The 24,203-nt window shown below is 39.4% G+C and overlaps 1 protein-coding gene across 7 annotated transcripts in view; it reads left to right on the plus strand.

The window, feature by feature from the left end:
- FOCAD (focadhesin) overlaps positions 1–24,203 on the plus strand; it is a 310,969-nt gene that overhangs the window by 107,306 nt on the left and 179,460 nt on the right. The gene's annotated exons all lie outside the window — the stretch shown is intronic.

The following is a 24,203-nucleotide window of genomic DNA, read 5'->3' on the forward strand; positions in this document are numbered from 1 at the left end:
TTATTTATTTATTTTTTAAAAAAGATTTTATCAGAGAGGGAGAGAGCAAGCGCAGATGTGGGGGAGGGGAGGGCAAAAGGATTGGGAGAAGCAGACTCCTCGCTGAGCAGGGAGCTCGACATGGAGCTCCATCCCAGGACCCTGGGATCACGATCTGAGCCGAAGGCAGATGCTTAACCGACCGAGCTGCCCAGGCACCCCTAATATTGATCTTTTAAAGTGGATGCAGATTAATTTAGGGTAAAGATGGCTATGCAGTAGGCATTCATCTCTTTTTGACTTTTGGCAATTTGATCCTATCTTCATTCAGTCTTTAATAAACTAAAGAATCCTGGGTCCTTGCTATGTATGGTAATGCTGAACATGCTGGGATATGGGGGTAAATGATCATTTTTCCTATCTGCACAGAACTTGGAGTGTAATAAGCTATCAGACATTAATAAGATTCCCCCCCCCCCTTTAAACTAACCATATATTTGGTAAAATAATCTAATTCTTTCCCATTGGGTAGACCAAAGGGAAGGGTTTCCTAACCAAATAGCTATGGTATGTGCTTATGCTTCTTTCTAAACACGGTGAAGAAAAAGTTCATCTCTTTATGGAAAATTTGTGTTTCTTTAGAAAATAATTTAGTTGTAGAGGTGGGATAAATATGTTTATCCAAGATATGAAGTTAATGTATTTGGATTCTTTTTATCCCCAACTTGTCATGCTCATTCCTTTTACTCAAGTAAACAACTGCTGGTCACAAAAAGTTTTCCTTCTGACTGGACCTCCTGTGGTCTGATTCTCCACGTGGATCTGTGATGTTCTCAAAGTACCTTTGTGTCATATACGGTGTGGGCATAATGTGAATCATTTCACTTTGTTTCCCACTTTATTTCTCCCTTCACCTTCTATAATAAATGCTTCTAATAAATGCTTTGTTTCAGTGCAGACACCTTATAGGATAATATCTTTATAATAGTTAATGCATAGATAATGCCTGGAGATTATCTAAAGAAGTGCTATAGTAAGTTACCCGACCTCTGTATGCCACTCATGTAAAACAATATATTACATCAAATTATGTGTTGATACTCAGGAAATGCATTGGTCTTTGAAATTCTAGGATGATACTTTTGGTTATAAGTAACAGAGACACATCTGTCTTAAATAGCTTTTATTAGCTCCAGAATTTAATTCAAGCATGGCCTAGATAGTATATTCACTGTATAGTTCCTTTGTTTCCTCTGTGAATTGGCTGGCAGCCCAAAGCCTTCTAACCTTATATTCCGTCCAAAAGGAAGAGAGATGTAGAGGTATTTGGATTGACCTTGTTGGGTCATGTGCCCACACTGAATCAACCATTACGGCAGGATAATGGGACACTTTAATGCACTTTAATTGGCCATCGTGGGTAGAATGGAAGTGGGTGAAGTGTCAGCCCTGAAATTGTCTGTGCCACCAGGATCATGTGGGTTGAGGATGGGATGATTCACCAAAGGAAAAATAGTTTCCTGGAAATAAAAGTGGGAATATGCTAAATAGGCAAAAAATGTAGTGGAGAACTTCTCAGTGTTCTGGGAATGCTGAAATGGTGTAAGTGCATTTCAGGTGTGCCAAGAATATCTCCCCTCTGAGCTCTCAGGCAGCCAGGTAGCTGTCCAAGCGCGGGGTGCTTGGCTGATCGCCTCTGGCCACCTGGTGTTTCAGATAGTTACCCCACTGTCCTTAGAAACGTGATTTTCATGTGTGCCATGAAATGGAAAAGGTTGGGAAGTACTAGAGTGACCATCAGGTTTATTTATTTATTCAGTAAAAGTTTAAGAAGCAGTGGGAGAAATCGAAGTCGGTATGTTATACTTCTGTTGATTATTTCTTGGATAGTTTTGAAAGAAATGAGAGTGTCATTGTGCTGTCAGGATGAATAGTAGGGTGAAATGCTTAAAGAGTTATTCAAATTCATGCATAAGCAAAGGCAGTATCATTAATAAGAACTTAGAAGTGGAGTTGTTGTGAAAAGGACAGAAGAAGTATCCTTGAACTAGGAGATACTGTGTTTTTGTTTTTCTTTTCATATTTATTCATTTATTTGAGAGAGAGAGAGAAAGAGAGGGCAGGGGAAGGGGCAGAGGGAGAGAATCTCAAGCAGACTCCCTGCTAAACATGGAGCCTGATGCGGGGCTCAATCCCACAACCCCTGAGATCATGACCACAGTCGAAATCAAGAGTCCAACACAACTGACTGAGCCACACAGGCGCCCTTAGGAGATACTGTTATTTTCCTCACTTTTTATGAAGTGACCATTTCATATCCTCTCACTGGACCTTAGTTATAGGTAAAGTAGCCAAAAGGAAAGGACTTTATATTTGGAAAAAGCCAATTTTCCAATTGTGAGTAGGAATAGACTCAGTTGAAATGAGTTATGATTGTAATCTGTTATTGGCGGGTTGTTTCTATTTCTTTTATTAAGTTGACAAGTCTGCATGAAATGTATTAATATTTCATGTGTGTTTGTCCTTTCTCACCTTATAGAAAGAAGCTATATTATGTTTAAGCAATCTTTGGCTAGATTCATGGGCAGTTGATGCTAAGATTGATTGATTGACTGACTGGTTTGGAAGAGAGAGAGAGAGACAGAACAGAGGGACAGTGAGAGGAGGAATCAGACTCCCTGCTGAGCAGAGAGCCTGATGCAGGGCTCGATCCCAGGACGCTGAGATCATGGCCTGAGCCGAAGGCAGATGCTTAACCAACTGAACCACCCGGGCGCCCCTCATGGCAGTTGATAGGAAACAAAAGTCTTAGACTACTAATAAGCAGTAGCTAAGTAAATAGGTAGGTAAGAGTAGGAATTTCAAGGCTGTCTTCCATCTCTGTTTTGGTGGTCACTTAACCTCTATGGTAGAATTTGCTGGTCTGCAGTATGCTTACTAAGTATTGAGTTTGTGTGTCACCATGATTTATTGAAAGAATCCTACTGTAAGATCTTGTGAGAAAAAGTATTTCAAAAGTTTGGAAGAGATGAAGTATGTTTTGGTATGCTTGTTATTATTATTCTAAGGTATTAAATTACGTTTAGTGCTGATCTTATTGGTAGTACAAGTCATGTTATATTAGTGTTCATACTGGTAAGAAAATGGGCTTTTTAAAAAGCTGTGATTGTGTTACTTCTTACTTATCCTGCAGTTTGATGGATCCTCTTCCTCCATGAGTTTTCATCCTTCATCTCTCACCTGGTTCCCATGGGGCATGCATTTTCCATGTGGTTTAATAGCTTTAGGGTCATGGAAGACTAATGGAGTTAAGTGGTCTGAAGGGAACTTGGCTTTGTGAGTATCATTTTAGAATTAACTAGATGCAGATGATGGTGTTAAAATAACCAGATAATTAACCAAAGCCATAGCAATAAATTGACACTTGAAAAAAATAGGAACACCCCCCCCCCCCATCTAGGAGTGCTGTCATTAGTTACTAATAATCCTAATAGTTTTCTTCTTATCGTTTTCTTACCCAGACACCATGAGATTGAATTTGCAGAAGACTCAAGTTCAGGTCAGGCAGCACTCAGTAAAAGTTTCCTTTTACATACTTGGTGGGAATGTCTTTTTTTTTTTTTTTTGAAGATTTTATTTATTTATTCATGAGAGAAAGGGAGAGAGAGAGAGAGAGAGGCAGAGGGAGAAGCAGGCACTCTGCTAAGCAGGGAGCCCGATGCGGGACTCGATCCCAGGACCCTGGGATCATGACCTGAGCCGAAAGCAGATGCTTAACCATCTGAGCCACCCAGGCGCCCGGTGGGAATGTCTTCTAGTGTTCTGGGGAGAGATCCAAGAATGAGCATCCTGTGCAAATTCCCGTGGAAGTCTTGGAAGTTTTAAACACATCAATTTAGTTTAGAGAGAGTTTTTCATATCATAGCCTGTGCTTATAATAAATGAGAGTGCCATCTATTTCCTAAATTAGTGTTTTTTCTGGAAATAAAAGTTGACAGATTGGTGTGGTTTTTGGTTATGTTTATATAATAGTTCCTGCCTTTCTGCTACTGCGTAATGTTACTTTCCTTCATTTTGATGAAAGTCATTCCGACTGCCTTCAGAGATGCCTGAGCGAGGATTGAAGCACATGGCTCATGTACAGTAATGTCCAGTTGGCCTTATTCTTTCCTTTTCAGAGAGCCATTTCCTACCTCTGTGAATTGTTCAAGACCTGGCTTCATCAGGTGTGAAATCAGTGGTAGTGAATTGTAAGGATGGACTTTACCGAGTTAATTAAGGGATAATGTGGACTCCATGCCTAAATTAGGACATTTTCTGAACTTTATAGCTATTTATTTATTTATTCATTCATTCATTCATTCATTCATTCATTCATTCATTCATTCATTCATTTTTACTAAGTAGTCTTCGCACCCAGCATGGAGCCCAGCATGGGGCTTGAACTCATGATCCTGAGATCAAGACCTGAGCTGAGATCAAGAGTCAGGTGCTTAACTGACCGAGCTACCCAGGCACTCCTATAGCTTTTTTTTTTTCCCTAAAGATTTTATTTATTTATTTGAGCATGAGAGAGAGAGCATGAGCAGGGGGGAAGGGCAGAGGCAGAGGGAGAAGGAGAAGCAGAATCCCCGCCGACAAGGGAGCCCGATGTGGGACTCGATCTCAGGACCCTAGGATCATGACCTGAGCTGAAGGCAGACGCTTAACCAACTGAGGCACACAGGTGCCCCACCCCTATAGCTTTTTAAAAAGTCAAATCATATTTTGAACCCTGAGCCAATGACTGGCCAACTTGTATATAACATGACTGTGGACAGTTTGGAAATGTGTCAAACTGACAACTTCCTTAAGGAGAGGTTAATAACTCTTAATCAACAAGCCAGCTTCAGGTAAACGCCATATGTTTACCTGGGACTCCCCTAACCAAACCCCCAAGATGTTTTCCAGACCCCTGGGCCCTGTGAGAAGAAAAGGCTGTTTACAAAGTTCTTAAAACCTTCCCTATCTATTAGCTTAGCTATATTATATTAACTATATTATTAACTAATTATTGTAACATTGTAATTTACTGTATTATATATTTGATAGATTATATTAAATATATAAAATATATAATTATAATTATATTGGATGTGTTATTAACTATAGTTTCCCTATAGTTGTTGGAAGTGAGATTCTCCATCTGGTCCTGGAGAATAACAGAGGTGTTGGAGGAAGCTATTTTTCCACATTGCAGTATGTTTATACAAAAGCCTTATTGGAATTATTAGGTGCTTAATAGTAGGTCTTCTAAATATATGTAGGGAGAACACCTGGCAAAAGATTTTAGCCTTTTTGAAAATCAGAGCTCCCTGTTAGTGGTTTTAAAACCTGAGAAAATGTGTTTTCTTCCTATCTTTCTATATATTGTGGCAATTCAGAATTGCCACAAAATCTGATTCCCCCTTCACCAACGCTAGAAGCTGATCCCAGGCAGGTAGCTCCCTTAGAGAGTTTTAACCAGAAGACAAAGCTACTCTACCTGGTATTTAACTGGGAGCAGACAAACTCCACTATTCCAAATGCAGTTCAGGGCCCAACCCCAACCCCTCCCTATACTCAGCCCTCAGTGACACGACAAGACAAATGTTTCTGTTTCAGTCTATTAGAACTACTGAATACTGGGGCGCCTGGGTGGCTCAGTCGTTAAGCATCTGCCTTCGGCTCAGGTCATGATCCCAGGGTTCTATGATCGAGCCCCGCATCGGGCTCTCTGCTCCGTGGGAAGCCTGCTTCTCCCTCTCCCACTCCCCCTGCTTGTGTTCCCTCTCTCCCTGTGTCTCTCTCTGTCAAATAAATAAATAAAATCTTAAAAAAAAAAAACTACTGAATATCACAGTGATATAGGGTGGAACTGAAAATCACAAACAATTTCAGTGAGAATTTTAAGTGATTTACAATCTACAGACTCTTCAAAAGAAACTCTGCCCAATACGAACACTCAGGGAAGGCAAGAAATTGATACAGAACTCCTTGCTGGGTATAAATTCTAGGCTTTCTGCAAAAAAGAAAAAAAAAACAAAACAGCAAAGGGTTCAAATGCCAGTTAAAAACATGTTTAGTACAGGTATCTATGTGGAGTTTATAAAGAAGAAATAAGCATATTACCACCGAACGGAATAGATACCTGACCTTGAATTTCGGTCTGTGTTTCTCTTTGTCTAATTGTTTCATGTTGACAGGCTCAGCCCAATTTTGCTCTAGGCATAATCGATGCTATGGCTACGAGGGAATAGTAGTACAGCATTTCTTATCTGTAAAGCTCTTTATTAAAAGTACTGTACATTCTGGCTTCTTTTTGCTGGTGTGAAGAACACAAGAGTGGACTGACTTCAGGGGGTAGCAAATCATAGAACTCAGTGACAATAGAACAGAGTGCAAAGTGTCCAAAGACTCTTTGTGCAAGTTCTTTTATAGAATATATTTTCTCCTTTTCTCACAGCAGTAACTTACAGACCATTAAATTTCACACATTTCCTATTCATTTTCCATGTTAAAATATGGCTTATGACCCAGAGTAGAACTATCACAGGATTCCGCCCTGAAAGTCAGCTTTTTTACTATGTGATAATATATGACTTTTGAAAGACCAGCAAGTCATGGGCCATGAACCTAACCACATAAGTGATTTCAAATGGCTCAGAAGTGTGTACACTTTTACAATTGGAAAAAATTAAGCCCTGAAAACATTACAAAGGATAAAATTATCAAAGAATGCAATTGTTCCCATTAAGCAAGACCTTTAACTAGACTTAACAACCAAAACGTAAAAGGGAAATAAAAAACCCCAGAGTTGTAAACCGCAAGTAAAAAATAAATAAATAAAAACTAAAAATCTGCATCCCTCTCCCCACTTCCAAACAAGAGAAAAGTAAGCAAGTACCGAGGGTTTGAGAGGCAGTGAGTTTCACAAAACTTAATTTGTTAAGCTCTTCAATGATGGTAGGTTATAAGGAAGGAATATGTACTTCTCTAAAGCCAAAGTTCATAAACTTCTCCTGTTAGGCATATTCCATCAGTCAGTCAAAAAGAAGCTGATGTACGTTATATGTAGTATTTAGAGTTATTCCATTGAAGTTGAGATACTAAGCAATAAGATTTCATTTTAAACCATCTGGGCCTACCTAAAAATTACTAACCTTTGTGGTTAATGTTCAATGCCTACACCTATGTAATCTTGCCATAAACTCTTACTATATATAGAAAGATAGGAAGAAAACACATTTTCTCAGGTTTTAAAACCACTAACAGGGAGCTCTGATGTTCAATTCAGAATTGCCACAAAATCTGATTCCCCCTTCACCAACGCTAGAAGCTGATCCCAGGCAGGTAGCTCCCTTAGAGAGTTTTAACCAGAAGACATGGCATGAGGAATTCCCCTCAAGGGGAAAACACACTGAAGTCCACCCTTGACAGAATAAAAATGTCTTCTTTTAATGAGCAGACAGGGAGGGGAGAAGGTGGTATTGGTCTTCTGCCTACATGTCTCATGGCCAGAAACTCCCAAGTGAAGTTGCCAGTTGGCATCCTTTATCATTCATTCTTCAGCTCTTCTGAGTCAGCCCTTCAAATAAGAGGAGAGTCTTATAATTTATGGAAACATTGCTTTACATCTATAGGAGCAACCCATGCAAGTTCCCTACAGCCAACTTGGCATTGATTCATAAATATAAATGGATAAGGAAGGCTCACCAGACTCTGAGAAAACGTAACAGCATTAGTAACCAAGGAATCTGTTTCCAGAAGAAAGAGAACTCAGGAAGAAATATAATGAAAAACAATCTAAGTCCTGAGAGATATTGGAAAGCTATGATTCTATGTTTTTATGCTGTCAACAAAAATACTGCTGTGAGAAAGAAGAAATTCAATGATGAGATTTTAGAAGTGGAAAGTGTGATTGCCACAGTTTGTAAATGGAGACAGGATTAGTGACTTACAGAATCTGCAAGTAAATATTTCAGAATACGGAACAAAAAAAAATTTAAAAAGTTAAGACACTGAGGGTCAATATTGGGAGTTCTAACATCTTTCTCTAGAAATTCTAGTTGGGGGGAATGGAGAAAATGAAGGAGAGAAACTTAAAACACGACAGAAAACTGTTTCTTGAGCTGAAAAAAGACACAAGGGTCTTTTTTACCGATCATTAGGACCCTTTGAAAGCCAAGCAGCATATGTAAGAATAGATCAGTCTCTGATTTTGTCCCCAGAACTTAAAGGATAAAGAGAAGGTCATGAGAGGTTTTTAGAGAAGAATGGGGAAAGGAAAAACTTAAAGTAAGATTGATCTTAGTTTTTTAGCATTAGCACACTGGGTGCTGGAATACCTGGGATTCTTGCCTTCTAATTTCTTGGGGAAAATCACTTTGTTCCCGGATTATTCGTCCCCATTTTTCTACCTTTTGCGACTGGTAACAAAGGCTTTTCCAGGTGTGCAAGAATTCAAGAACATTCCTTGCTTGCTGGTTTTTATGGGGGGCAGGGGAGGAAACCCCTCAAAGATGTGCTCCAGCTAAATGGAAAATGAATCCAAGAAAGAGAAGAAATGTTGAACGGTGATCAAAATATCCGGTAAACCTTGTGGTTAGTTGAAAATAATTATTTATAGAGTATGAAAAATCGTTACCTGGAACTAAAGTCCAAGCTTTAAAACATGGTGGGGGTAGCTAGTGGGATTGTGGTGGTGTGAAGAGTTGAGAATGTGCTAAGGGTGGAATTGTTTTGGAAACTGAGTAATTCTTTTTTTTGTTTTTAATTTTGTTTTTAATTTTGTTTATTTATTTGAGAGAGACAGAGAGAGAGCACAAGTGGGGAAGAGAGGGAGAAGCAGGCTCCCCGCAGAGCAAGGAGCCCGACGTGGGGCTCGATCCAGGGACTCCAGGATCATGACCCGAGTCGAAGGCAGGCGCTTAACCAACTGAGCCATCCAGGCGCCCAGCTTTTTTTTTTTTTTTTAAGATTTTATTTATTTATTTGAGAACAAGGGAGAGAATCTGAAGCAGACTCTGCACTGAGCACAGAGCCTGATGCAGGGCTTGATCCCATGACCATGAGATCACAACCTGGGCTGAAACCAAGAGTCAATGCTTAACCAACTGAGCCACCCAGGCACCCGGAAACTGAGTAATTCTCGATGTTGGTAGAAAAATAAGGTAAAATATGCACATAAGCCTTTATTAGTAACAATCAGTGATTTATGATTTCTAAATACTATAACAAAAGTAAAAAAGAAATAAAAAACCCTAAAAGGGGGTGCCTGGGTGGCTCAGTTGGTTAAGCGACTGCCTTCGGCTCAGGTCATGATCCCGGAGTCCCGGGATCGAGTCCCGCATGGGGCTCCCTGCTCAGCGGGGAGTCTGCTTCTCCCTCTGCCCCTCCCCCCTCTCATGCTCTCTCTATCTCATTCTCTCTCTCAAATAAATGAATAAAATCTTTAAAAAAAAAAAACCCTAAAAGGATGGCAAATATGAACATAAAATAAGATGATAGGAATATTAAAAAAAATGATGGTAGGAATAATTCCAAGTAGATCAGTTATGACAGTTATTGTGAGTGAATTAAATTATCAAAAGAAAGGCTCATTAACTCTATAGTGTTTCTAAGAGGCAAATCTTGAAACAAGTGACAAAAATTGAAAATGGTAACAATTAAAAACTAGGTAGATCATTAATCTAGAAGATGTGGTAATATTATCATCGAAGGGAGATAATACAGAATCCAAGATAAAAAACCTCACACAGAACAAAAGGTAGTCATAGGTAGATTCCATTGAAGTTAGGAATCAGAAAAATATGGCTGACAGTCATGTTGCTATTTTTCTGGAGGTTCTGGCCATTTTTCATTCAAGAAAAAGAACTAGAACTTACATATGTACTACAAAGGAAAAAGCCAGGGCTCCTTAGAAAATGCAAGAGAATTTACTTAAAGCCGTTGCTTTTAGAATGCATAAGAGAGTTCATTACAGTGGATAGATGTAAGATCAGTCTACAAAACCAGTTGGTTTTCTTTACAAAAAACCCAATAAATTAGATAACATTGGCACTATATGGGAAAGGTATAATTTATAAGCAGTGTAGAAGCTATAACTTGAAATACTAGAATTGCATAGAAAGAGTTTGATGTAATTATAAAATGTCACCAAAATACATACAGTGGCTTCTAATACACTTTAGATATGGAATTCATATCATAAGTATTTATCATTGACTGAAATTTAATGATCTTACAATTGCAAGGCATTTTGTTTTGTTTTTTCTGTTAATTGGTATATGGGTTCTGATTCATTACCATAAATTCGCAGCAGGAAGATACTCAACTAATCAATTTACTGTGTAGTGCCGAGGGTCCAAAAGGGAAGTGTTGATCATGTTTGCCAGTTTGACTGAATTCTGAGTTCTGTTGAGTAAATCAGTTCTAGACCTTTTGGTAACCTGGCTCGTGCTTTGGAATAAATTCTTCTATCCTTAATCTTCCAGTGCTAAATAGTTTTAAATGTGGTCTACTCATTAGAAGCTATGTATCTCCTTGAACAAAGTAATAGCAAATAAAAATAGGTAACATTTACATATGCTTATAACATACCAGTCACTATTTTAATCACTTGATTTGCATCTGTTAACTAACTCACAAACAGCTCTTTGAGGTTACTACCACTACTTTTTAGGAACTGGGGCACAGAGTTTGCTTAACTTCCCCAAAGTCACACAGCTAATAATTGGCAAAGTCAGGATTTGAACCCGCACATATGGTTCCAGAGTCTGTGCTCTTACCCAGTATGTTATATTGTCTCTCTACCACTTTTAGTTAACTATTAAAAAAATTCTTTTGAAAGAGTAAACAAGGTTTACCAACTTCATATTTTTAAGATTGGCCCAGTCAGTTGTAGAGAGAATTAAATGCTAAGAGAAGAACCTCAACGTTTGTTTGAAATCTGGCCAGATCTTCAATCTCGTGTTTTTGCCTCCATTATGCAAGCTCCCATTGGCCCTTCTATAAATAGGCAAATCACATTTAGCCAGATCTTTATATCTAAATAGAACACTTATACACAGTCATAACTCCTGAAGGCATCGATCGAAGGGAAGATGGAGAAGGTCCAAGTGAATCAGCAAATCAGCAAGCATGGTAGCAATTGGGATTATTGCTTAATGGTCAAAAATGATTTTACACTTTTTTGTTTGTAATGATCCTAACTGGGAGATTCTGAAATCTAATCAAAGTCAGGACTATTAGTGAACAAAAAAAAAGTAGGTTGTTGTAGTCTCTTTGAAAAATAATGTCTATCATTGTTGGAGAAAATTATACATTGGTTATTAGGTATGAAACCTTTAAAATACTGATAAGCTATATAGCTAATTCAGGACCTTGAAAGGGCATGACGACATCAGTTCTTCAGTATATAGTCATGGAGAACCTCTTTGGGATGCACGTTTTATTTTTTATTTTTTATTTTTTTTAATCTTTTTTTTTTTAAAGATTTTTTATTTATTTGAGAGAGTGAATGAGATAGAGAGCATGAGAGGGGGGAGGGTCAGAGAGAGAGGCAGACTCCCTGCTGAGCAGGGAGCCCGATGCAGGACTCGATCCAGGGACTCCAGGATCATGACCTGAGCCGAAGGCAGTCGCTCAACCAACTGAGCCACCCAGGCGCCCCGGGATGCACGTTTTAATTGGAACTTGGGATACAAAGACCCTTATTGGAGGACTCACAGTGCTTAGGGAAGATAGCAATATCCAGTCAGAATACTGTGTGGTGAGTGCCATAACGCAGGGAAGCGCAGTGTGTGGTAGGACAGAGCCCAGAGGGACAGCGAAGTCATAATAGGAAGACTGCCTGAAGTGGGTGATTCGTAAGCTAAGTCTTGGAGGACAAATACAAGTTCAAAAAGAGTATCTTTGAAATGAATTAGAAGAAGCATATATATTGCCTGTTTTTATGCTCTACAAAACACTCCTTTTTATATATGACATTTGTATATGGTACTCCTTGAGTACCATTGTTGGGCAAACAGTGGAATAAATAAATTTCTGGAGGTGCTGGAGTAGGGTTTTTTTTTTATTTATATTCTTTGTGAACCACAGGTTCCCTAGCAGTAATATATTTTACATGTCAGGTGTAATTTGTTGTTGTTGTTGGGGAGTAAAAGAAAGCCATTAGCAATCATAGTTGTTGCTACTGTCTGATAGGTGTAACTGAAAGAATGAGTCAGGATTTGATGGATCTGAAGGGAAAGGTCTCTTCTAGAATTCCGAAAGTAGGACAGCTGTGTTAGTTCCCTTACCAGAAGTCTTGAGATTTATTCTGTCCCTCTGTCTTTCCAGCACACTGGACTTCTACCCTCCCAGTGGTAATTTTGAGCTTTTCATGATGGGTAGTGTAATAGACTCTTTGGCAAGTTGTCAGAACAGTTGTGTAATGCAGTTGGGCATCCTGAAGTCCGTTGATTTCAAATGAGTAGACATGGTTACAAACTCACTGGAGCCAGACAAGTAGTTAAGGAGTGACTTGGGATGATTTCTGTGTGTCAGTCGTCCAGTGTATTGATGGGGCTTTCAGAGACCTCATGTCCTGTTATCCTTGTTCAGTAGCATTTTTGTGGTAGTGGATCATATCTGCATTTAAGACCATTTTTTTTCAAAGATTTTATCTATTTATTTGACACAGTGAGAGAGCACAAGCAGGGGGAGCAGCAGGCAAAGGGAAAGGGAGAAGCAGGCTCCCCGCTGAGCAGGGAGCCCAATGTGGGGCTCAGTCCCAGAACCCCGGGACCATGATCTGAGCCAAAGGCAGACACTTAACCGACTGAGCCGCCCAGGCACCCCAAGACAATTTGTGTCCCTCCCTGCCATCTAGAGAAAATGAACATGTAAAAATATATGTAACCTAAATTTATATCCTACCACAGAGTTAAACAGTGCTAAAGATGATTGAATATGAGTAAGCACAGATGAGCATTTTTAGATGTCCTAGAGTTATTTTGAATATTAGCAGTCTTCAATGGAAATTTTCAATAGATTACAATTAGATTTAGAATTCATAAAAGGAATTCCTTAAGGAAAACAGTTTTGCTTATTTCGTCTCCTAGTGACCTTGGACAGTTCCTGGTCAGCTTAGTTGCTGGACAGATACCTGCTTTGTTGCCTGATTGAATTAACACATAAATATATTAGATGCACGGATCAACCCTACTAGAACCAACAAAACCCTATTTTCCAGTATTGTCATGTGTTATCCAGACTAATAAAGGGAATAGTGTGGAGTGCAGGGATAGGATTTAGGTTAGGTTAGATTACAGTAAAATCTTATTAAACGAAATCCTATTAATTTAGGGTTCAGGGTAATTAGATACAGGCTGAGTTAAAACATAAGCTGATTTTGAAGCTATTGTTTTTAGGCAGTTTGGACTTGCTCATTTGCATGAGTACAATGAATGTGCCAATTTAAAATGATCACATTATCTATTCATTAAGACATATCAGTAGGGACTGGTACTTGGCAACACTCGGCTAATTAGTTTGTTACAGTATGTACATGAAAGCAATCGAATTTTGTTTCTTTAACATTTTTCCCTAAGCCAGTCTTTCCTACCTTCATTGTTCCCAGTAGTCTGAATTGATATTAGTGATAATTATGCTGGTGGCATTTTACTCTACTTAGGTGTATTTAGTTGTCAAATTGTACTCAGTTTTAATGGTGCATCCTGATCTGTGTTAAGTGGAATTATCATTGAGCTTCAAATACTGTAGAAACCTTGTTTTTACTAGGTCTCATTTTATTAAGCATTTTCAAAACGCTCATTTTGTCATTTATCTCCTTTCTCTTTCTCTCCCTTTCTCTCTCTCGCTCTCTGTCTCTCTCGCAAACCTCCTATATGGCAGGTTCTGGTAATACTAAGATGAAAGGGTATAGTCTTTGTTTTCAGAAATCATAGAGCTTAGTGTGTTGACAGAAGCATGAAAATTTACTGTTTAGTGCAGGATGGTGATTGCCATTGTGGAGGTATATAAGTGTGGAACTTACATGAGGAGGAGTTTCCCTGATGCAGGGGACAGGGAAGGCATTCTGGGCAGGATGAAGGGCACGTACAAAGACACACATGCATGGCAGGTCACGGTGGGGGGAACAAGGCAGCAAGGAGTACTCTATTAAACCCAGGTAGATAGGGTATGGGAGACTGTTCCTTGAGTGGATACTGGGTAAGTATCTGGAAGCAAAATCCTGAGAGCCTTGCAGTGAGGCAGGAGTGAGAATTTATCTCCAATAGAGAGGAGATAAAGTTATATGACAGGCTGTTAGAAGTGTTGGTGGGGACCTTGAAATACCAAAATGAATTTGGAGCCAGAACACCCAGCAGAACTTGGGAGAGTAATAGGAATAAACTTCGATGACTGAGTGCTACTGCCGTTTTTAACCCATCACCCAGAGCGATAGAGTGAGCTCCTAACTCACTGGAAGTTAGGAGATGAAGGGATAGGGGAAGAGAAGGGGGGCGGGGGGGCGGATTTTTGTGGCAAGTTGCTGGAGTGCTGAGTCCTACAATTGCCAGCTTCTCACGCTCAAGCCTAGTGACATGGACTTCAGTGGAACCCCATGTCCGTCCCATCCAACTATGTGTATCCTTGGCAGTTGGGGTGGGCAGATGTTTAGGGTGCCTGTCCCCCAAATCTAGACTCTGAAAGAGAGTGATGGGCTGGCTAGCTGTTGTGATCCTGGAAGTGAAGGAGAGAGTACTGGCCATGTAGGGGTTGGCTTGCTTGCTAGAAGTTGTGGAAACAGAAGATGTGCTCGTGTTTCCAGTGGAGAGAGCAGCATGGCAAGAGAATACAGTGGACTTGTCTCATCCCATCTTACAGGTTTGCTTAGAAGGCTATACACACACTCGTGAACGAAACAGGATTCCTGCAGAGCGTGTGGGACAATCATACTGGAAGAGAGCATCTCACCTGTATCAGGAGTCTAGAGAGAACTTAATCTGGCAGGTTTAGGCTGCTTGCCAAGGAGCCATAGGAGGATCCCTTTGGGGCAGGTGAGCTGGAAAGACACGCCTAGTCCTCTAGCTGAGGAGTGCTGACACCAGGGGCTGGCCTGCTTCCAGAAAGGGAAGGGGGAAGCCACACCTATCAGCATCCATTAAAGGGAGTAAGCACAGGGAACCCTTGAGAGTGTCTCCAGCTCTCATTATGAAAGAGGACTTCAGCTTCCTCCATTTGGACTTCAAACTTTCTAATTGATCAAGTTCTTTCCAGCTTATCTCTGAACTGAGACAAAAGACCCTGCAGGCAAAGCAACCCCTGATGGGAATGTAATTATCCCCTAAAGCAGTAAGGACTGCCCTGAGCCAGCAAGACCCCATCCATGATTGACTCCAAGCCAGTGATGGACCTGACCTTTACTGCCCACCCCCATGTACCCGCTGACCTTTGGCGGACATTTGCCTTACACAAACTTGGAAGTCTTTTTCAGTACTTTGGAGATAGTCTTTGAGGTTCCAGTTCGCTGTCTTCCTGACATTAGTCTCACTGAAATAAATTCATTTTTCGTTTCCCCACCCCTCATCTCTCTGCCTTTGGATTTTACTGGTGGGTGGCGAGTGGTGGAACCTGGTCTGTTTGGGACCCCCCCCCGCCCCAGAGCCAGGTGCCCTTGCTCTCCTGGGCCCCTGTACAACTAAAGCCATTCGCTATGGAGATTCTGCATTTAACCTTAATCTCATCAGCAAGGCAGTAAGAAATGTGTAGATGTCCTCAGGTTGAGGCTTCTGTGGGCGTTGAATGATGCCGAACCATTTATTGGAGTAGGGATTGCCACGTGGTTGCTTCATTTCACACCTTTTCCTTTGGTTTCCCAGTTTTTAAATTCTTTTGTGCTTTGCTGAGGTTTACCAATGGCGGTCTCCCAGGTCACTTTATCTGAAGCTTTTCTTGGTGATGTCCTATGGCCCTTATAATTGTGAATTGCTGAAATGTTGCGATGCATAAAAGTGATTGCAGTAACCAGTTGTGCCCATTCTGTCCCCTTTCGTCTTTCTTCTCCTTGGAGACATTGGTGGGATTTCATTTAACCCACGTAGAAATGAGGAGCCTTATGCACATTTCTGTTGCCTGGTGAAATATCGTTGGTACCATTTAAAGTGCTCAGTGAGCATCTGATGGGTTCTTAGTTATTTTCTGAAGCCAGGGAGGATTCAGGCAATGGTCTGCAAAATTGCTGAAGGAAGTCCAGGAATCTTCTTTAAAACGGTGGAAAAATGAAGAATCACGCATGCATATATTAGGTTGTCTTAAATCAAACTCTAGCTAAAGCAGTAGTGACACATGCTGTTCATGAAAGTCTTAATACAGCCCTTCTAATCGGATGAATTGTCTTGTTGTGCAAAAACTGTTATTACACTGTGTGTGAAACCAACCATGCTGCGGGGGGAAAAATTAAATCGCCTGACTGAGAGGTCACTTGTGAATAGTAACACAAGATCTATTACCGTTATTAGGGGCTCTGGAGGACATTCACCCTTTTATGGTCTTTCAACTGCTGGAATGAAATATTTTAGTGGTAAATGACACCCTTCTGGGAAATCATCTGAAGGATTCATTCTTTGCTGTTTGTACTTTTAAAAAGGGGGGAGGGGCCTCGGGGGGAAAAAAATCACATTGTTCCTTTCAGATCACTTAAAAAATTTACTGATTTTGACTTGGTGTGATGACGATTGCCTTTTAATGTTCCTCATTTACACCGTTCTTAATTTGGGTCTGTTAGTATCACACTTTACCTTTCATAACATGTCACGCACATTCTGTAATCTTTTCCTTAGGGAAATTCGTGATCTCATGGAAGCTCAGAGACCAAGGGTATATGTGGTTTATGTCAAAATCTGGATTAAGCACTTTAAAATCCATGAAATGAGAAGTCTGCCTATTTTGTTTATTTTCTTTTAAGGATCTCTGAGTGTATATAAGGAAGATTATGTGAGTATATATTTTAGTTCTGCATGGCAACCATGCTGAGTGGTAAATATTTTTTTTTTTTAAAGATTTTATGTATTTATTCATGAGAGACAGAGAGAGAGAGAGAAAGAGAGAGAGAGAGGCAGAGGGAGAAGCAGGCTCCCAAGGAGCAGGGAGCCCGATGCGGGACTCGATCCCAGGACCCTGAGATCATGACCTGAGCCGAAGACAGATGCTTAACCATCTGAGCCACCCAGGCACCCTGAGTGGTAAATATTTTAAGAAATATTTTCAGAAGGGAATGAATAGCTATTGATCTGAGGTGCAGCTTTATAACATAGTTATTAAATTGGGAACCAGAGTTCCTTTCCTATGGATTACATTCATTATAAACTGTCAATCCAGTCTGGAATTACCACTCTCGAATCTTCTGCCTTTTTGCTGTTTTGCTATATGGTTGAGATTAGCTTTTGTGGGGGAAAAAGAAAGAAATAAGAAATCAAGAGCCTTGCAAATAATTGGGGTGATTTTTTTGGTGAATTTTGAAATCCTACCTATTTCCTCTTCCCATTATTTGATTTTGGCATCTTTTTTTTTTTTCCCCCTTCTAAAACTTCCTTCCTTTATTGCCCCAAAGATGTGGAACTGTTACCGTGATGTGAATAAGCATATAAATTCTGTTGGATTTCTCAGTGCCTGCTTTTGTTACAGGTATTTTGATGGGTTCATTAAAACCTGTCTGTTGAAATGGGGGTTGGTTAGAAGAAGGAAGAGAGGGAAAGGAAAATGTTGTCAATAGAAATAATACATAGATATTTGAGCTTCACCTGGAAATAAAAATAATTTTGTAAAATGGGAGATAGAAACCCTTTGTCAGGTTGCTAATGAGAGGCTTGACCTAGCCGCTGCTTGCTGTAGCATCTTTGGGGATGATGAGAGATGCAAAATGCACTGTTGCTAGGCAACTCTCTTGGCTGCCTTTGGAGCAGGTTCGTATGTGCTAAGAGCTAATGAATCCTCATGTCTGCCCCTTGAAACTGTTCAAAAGCCAATGAAGACATACCTGGACATTTAGCATTTACAAGTACCTGAACTATTCTTGCCATGTCATTTACCTGTTAAAAATTAAGTTGACCATTTAGTGTGTACTGACTATTGCTTTATTTTTTCAAGGTGGACCAAGATTTGAGCCCTAATAAATATGTTTTCGAAAAGGAGCTCAACAAGAATGCCTTAGTTCCTATTGACACTGGTTAAGTTGTTCCAAATGAAGGCTTATTTTAAATTCGAATGCTTTTTTGCCCCCCGCCAAAAGTGATCAGTTGTTGGAACTTGCCTCTTTAAGCGTCTTAGAAAGTTTTTTTTTTTTTTTAAAGGTTTTATTTATTTATTTGAGAGAGAGAATGAGAGACAGAGAGCATGAGAGGGAGGAGGGTCAGAGGGAGAAGCAGACTCCCTGCCGAGCAGGGAGCCCGATGTGGGACTCGATCCCGGGACTCCAGGATCATGACCTGAGCCGAAGGCAGTCGCTTAACCGACTGAGCCACCCAGGTGCCCCTCTTAGAAAGTTTTTAATCACACTGTCTTCATGCCTTGCTCAGCCCAAGGCCATTATTTCTCAAGATGATAGGAATCTGGAACCCCAAACTAATTTTGTAGGTGGCCTGCCTAAAACTCCTTCCCTTTCCATCTCCCCCACCCCCAAATCCTGGACGGTAGCCATCAAACAAGCACAGAACATGAATTAAAGCTTGATAAGGAACATCCCCGGATCAGATAATGAATCTAAGTACTTGTAGATTCCAACCAATCTCTAGTAATAACTACCTATCAGGGATGTCGTAAGGATTACAAGATTCTGTGCACGAACAACGTTGTGATGTGCCATATGAACACGAGTTTTTATGGCAAATTCCAAGGTATTGTCTAAATCTAACAAGAATTTTGTGTGACTATATTATTAGATATTAGGCTTGTTAATATTTTGGTAGGATATGGGATAATTGTAGTGAGATTTATTTGTAGCAGGATTTAGCCTATACCTTATTTATATTTTGGTTGTATTAACCTGTGATTCTACCTCATGTCACAGCACCTAGTATAATACCATGTGATAGAAGGTATTCGATCTATATTTATTGCTTAAAGTTGTGTAAACCTCCTGTATAGATTATCTAAATTGAATTGTTTCATTTCTTGTAATCTTGCAAAGTATACTAGAGATTCCGTTGTAATTCTGGGTCTGCATTTTCTCACCTTTAAAATAAGAATGATAGAAGAACCCACCTCATTAAATTCATCATGTAGATTAGATGAGATAATCCAGAGTAGAGTACCTGGTTTATAATCAGTGCTCAGTAAAAGTTATGTATTATTAAAATTGTGGTTGACTTTTATGGCCCCTTTTATTCATTTCACAATTATGTATCTACTGCCTTATGTTCAAGGAGCAGTGCTAGGCTATTTAGCAAATAGACATGTTCCTTGCCCATCTGGGGCTTATTGTTATACTTTATTCCCCATGTATATGAAAAGAGAGCCATTAACTCTTTTATATGTGTGCCTCTATGTGGGTGTGGGTGTGTGTATGTGGGTGTGTATGAGAGAGAGAGAGAGAGGGAAACTATTTGGTATATTTAGGTGCATTAAGGGGATAAAGAATAGGGCTATTCAATAGAAATATAACAGGAACCCCATATATAATTTTAAATTTTCTGGTAGCCACATTAAAAAAGTAAAAACGGGGCACGTGGGTGGCTCGGTTGGTTAAGCCTCCGACTCTTGATTTTGGCTCAGGTCATGATCTCAGTGTCGTGGGATTGAGCCCTGCGTGGGGCTCCGTGCTCTGTGCTCAGTGGGGAGTCTGCTGCTCTCTCTCTCCCCCTCTCCCTCTGCCCCTTCCCCTGCTCTCACGAATGCTCTCTCTCTCTCTAAAATAAATACATCTTTTAAAAGAAGTGAAAACAAACAGATGAAATTAACTTAAAAATTTTATTTTACTTAATATACCTGAAATATTTTAATATGTAATCAACATAAAATTATTAATGAAATATTTCATATATATGTGTGTAGATATATTACCAAACCTTCCAAATTTGGTGTATGTATTTTAGCCTTATAGCACATCTCAATTTAGAGTCTCAATGTAGACTACCCACATTTTAAGTGCTCAGTAGCCACATGTGGCTAGTAGCTAGTGTGTTGAATAGTATAGAGGTGGTAAAAAATCCCAATGCTCATTTATTCAATATAAGTGTAAATACGTACTTAGAAGTACTCTTTTTTATTGGTTTTACTTGGCTAAAAATAGCCTTACAGTTTCTGCAGTGGGATAGAAACCTAAAATAATTGAGAACAATAATTCTTAAAATGGGGTTTTCAGGGAGGTACTCAGCAGGTGAGGCTATGTCGTGTGTGTGTGTGTGTGTGTGTGTGTGTGTGTGTGTGTGTAGACAGCCAGTCATAAAAATTTTTGCTCATCCCATTCATGTTTACTGAGTATTTGCTCTATGTGTATTTTGGGCTAAGAGTACAAAGAATAGGAATAGTGTGGCTGCCTGCAAGGCATTCACAGGCTAGTGTGGACAACAGTTGTGAGAAGGAGTCACGATGACTCAAAGTGTACTGAAAGGTGTGCATGAAGCTCCAGTGACAAACAGTACTTGGAATACTCTTTGGCCAGAAAGGGCCAGTTACTCAATTAGCCTTAAATATTTTGAGCCACCCAGGCGCCCCTCATTAGTTCTTTAAGTAGACTGTAAACTCCTTAAGAGCAGGGGCTGACTTTTCTTAGATGTATCATTTAAGCCTAATACAGCTCCCACCATGGAATTGGCCCTCAAATATTTTTGATTGTTAGGCGTATAACTCATAGGAAAGTTTACTGTTAACTGTTGATATTAGAAATACTCTAGAAGTTGTACTTTTTAAAAATGGACATTTTTTTTAATGGGGCACCTGGGTGGCTCAGTGGTTAAGCGTCTGCATTTGGCTCGGGTCATGATCCCAGGGTTCTGGGATCGAGCCCCACATCAGGCTCCCCGCTCAGCGGGAAACTTGCTTCTCCCTCTCCCACTCCTCCTGCTTGTGTTCGTTCCCTCTCTCGCTGTCTCTCTCACTCTTCATCTAAATAAATAAAAATGTTAAAAAAAATCGACTTTTTTTTTTTTATTGCTAGGTTTTTGTTTTTGTTTTTTAAGCAAAATATAAGAGGATTCTGGGTCAAGGGTCTCCAACACGACCCCCAGGTTCATTGATTTGCTAGAAGGACCCACAGGACTCAGGATATAGTTGCAGTCATGACTGATTCATTACCATAAATGGGTAAAAAGCAAAATGAGCAAGGGAAAAGGTTCACTGGGTAAAGTCCAGGGGAAAATAGGTGTAAGCTTCTCAGAGTCCTGTCCCAGAGGAGTCACCCAGGATGCACTTCGTTCCTCCAGCAATGAATTGTGACAACATGCATGAAGTGTTATCTACTAGGGAATCTCATTAGAGACTCTGTGCTCAAGGTTTTTATTGGGGGCTGTGTAGGTACCATGTTTTGTTTACTGTGTTTGTATAAATAGTTTAGGCACAGCCTAAATCCACTTTCCAGGATCCCACCCAGAGGCTAACTTTGCAATCAAGTCTTTTAAAGATGGCAGTCTCAGGCCTGCTATATTAACTCTTTTGTGCACAAATATTTACTTAAATTTTGATTAATCTGGGTTATTTATTTTTTTAAGTGGTAGGTCCAAAATCAATCGTTACAATTTTCTCTGCTATTCTCCCTTTTGATATTTGAATATATTCATTAAACTTGTTCTAAGTAGGGCATTATCATTCTCTTATTGAGTATCTTTAGTTAAAGAAAACTTAGTGCCTCTCAGGGCAGCCCACTCTATTTAAAAAATTTTTAAAAAAAAACTCCTTTTCCTTATTAAACCCAAATATGCCTTTTGATTTGGGCCTCAGGATTACATAAAACAAATCTGGTTTGTCATTCATGTGTTAGCACTTTAAATAGGTATCTATTATCTTCAATTATTCTGTGGTGCAGGAACACAGGATTTTCTGTTTCTCTTCACCTTTTTTGTTTGTGGTTGTAACAAAAAATCCTATTTATGGTATTTTTTTTTCCCCCTGGAACCTGTTTTGTACACTGTATTGGTGGTTTTTAATATGGAAGTTTCTCTTTTGCTTTTTTAGTTGACTCTGACATAAAAATAATACCTGCTATCGTATGTGTATTTATGTGTATCTGGGGAAATCTTCTGAATTTTATTGAATTTCTGATTTGTTTAAAAAATACATTTATGTAGAGAGAATATGAGATTAGGAGATTTTTAACCTTTTATTATGAAAAGCTTCATATTCAAAAGTGGAGAGAAGTAGTATAATAAACTTGACATACACATCCCTTAACTTCAGTAGTTAGTGCACAAGGGGTCTGTATCTGCTTTACATTCCACTCCACAGTCCCCAACTCTGTAATGTTATTTTGAAGCAAATCTCAGATTAGAGCTGAACGTTCTAAATGAAGTTTGAAATTTTTCATCTTAGGAACATGGTGTCACATTTTACCCCTTTCAGAATTATATGAGAATCACTGTATCTTTACATACATTTTATAATTTAAAATATTTTAAACCTCAGTATGTGGCAATATTATCTTTAGCTTTAAAAATTAATAGTAAGATTTAAAGTTCTTGTTGCTGCTAGATTTGTTTTATTCTCTGAGTTTTAGATTTATGTGTTTTGCCCATATTTTGTGGGAAAGGAACCTGCATCTTAAGAATTTGTGCATTCTTTATTTAGAATATCAAATAACTGGTTGATAATTCTTTGTGTGTGCATGTGGGCGTGCATGTGCATATGTGTGTATGTGTTTAATAGCTGACTATTAGTACTTTACTGTGTGGCAGGTATTAGGATAATTTGGCTAAATGTGGAATTCTGAGCTAGAAACCATTCCCCCTCCCCCAATCTTATTTGTTTTCTTCCATTGCTTCCATAGTTTGTAGTATTGGTGTGGAGAAATTTAAAGTTATTCTGCTTACTGAATTCCTGAGTATATGTTTGTGTGAACCATTTTTTTTAATTTTAAAGATTTTATTTATTTATTTTTGAATATTTTATTTGAGAGAGAGAGAGAGAGCACAAGTGGGGGGGAGGGAGAGAAGCAGGTTCCCTGCTGAGCAGGGAGCCCGATGTGGGGCTCGATCCCAGGACGCTGGGATTATGACCTGAGCTGAAGGCAGACGCTTAACTGACTGAGCCACCCAGATGCCCCTATGTGAACCAATATTTGTTTTTATTTTTCCTCTTAGGATCTTCTCTTTGTCCGTGGTACTCTGTAATTTCATGATGATGTGCCTTGATGTGAATATATATATATATTTTCCCAGCTTTTTATTTAAATTCCAGTTAGTTAACACATAGTGTAATATTAATTTCAGGTGTAGAATTTGATAGTTCATCACTTGCATACAACAACTGGTGCTCCCCATCACCTATTTATCTACCCCCCACAGCGCCCTTCCCCTTTAGCAACCTCAAGTTTGTTCTCTATAGTTATGAGTCTGTTTCCTGGTTTGCCTCTCCCCCTCGGCACTGCCCCACTATGTTCATCTGTTTTTGCTTCTAAATTCCACATATAAGTGAAGCCATGTGGTATTTGTCTTTTTCTGACTGACTTATTTCACTTAGCGTAATACTCTATAGCTCCATCCACGTCATCACTGCAAATGGTAAGATTTCATTTTTTTTTTTTTATGGCCAAATAATATTCCATTGTGTATGTATATACCACTTCTTTTTTTTTTTTTTTTTAAAGATTTTATTTATTTATTTGACAGAGAGAGACACAGTGAGAGAGGGAACAGAAGCAGGGTGGGTGGAGAAGGAGAAGCAGGCTTCCTGCGGAGCAGGGAGCCTGATGCGGGGCTCGATCCCAGGACCCTGGGATCATGACCTGAGCCGAAGGCAGATGCTTAACGACTGAGCCACCCAGGCGCCCCATATACCACTTCTTTATCCATTCTTTAGTCGGTGGACTTTGGGCTCTTTCCATTTTCATGTGTTGGGCTGGATTATTGGTGGCTTTTTTAAATCTGGAAATTCAAGTCCTTAAATTCTGGGGAATGTTTTCATTATGTTGTCATTAATTTCTTTCCCTCTGCTGACCTTTTTCTTTCTTTCTGAAATTCTCTTATTTGGATCCTGAATTGTTAAACCGATCTCATAATTTTCTTATTTTT

The sequence above is a fragment of the Mirounga angustirostris genome, unplaced genomic scaffold (genome assembly GCF_029215605.1).
Source record: "Mirounga angustirostris isolate CCGP_5_RB_7025 unplaced genomic scaffold, mMirAng1.0.hap1 SCAF_15, whole genome shotgun sequence".
In the NCBI taxonomy this organism is placed as follows: Eukaryota; Metazoa; Chordata; class Mammalia; order Carnivora; family Phocidae; genus Mirounga; species Mirounga angustirostris.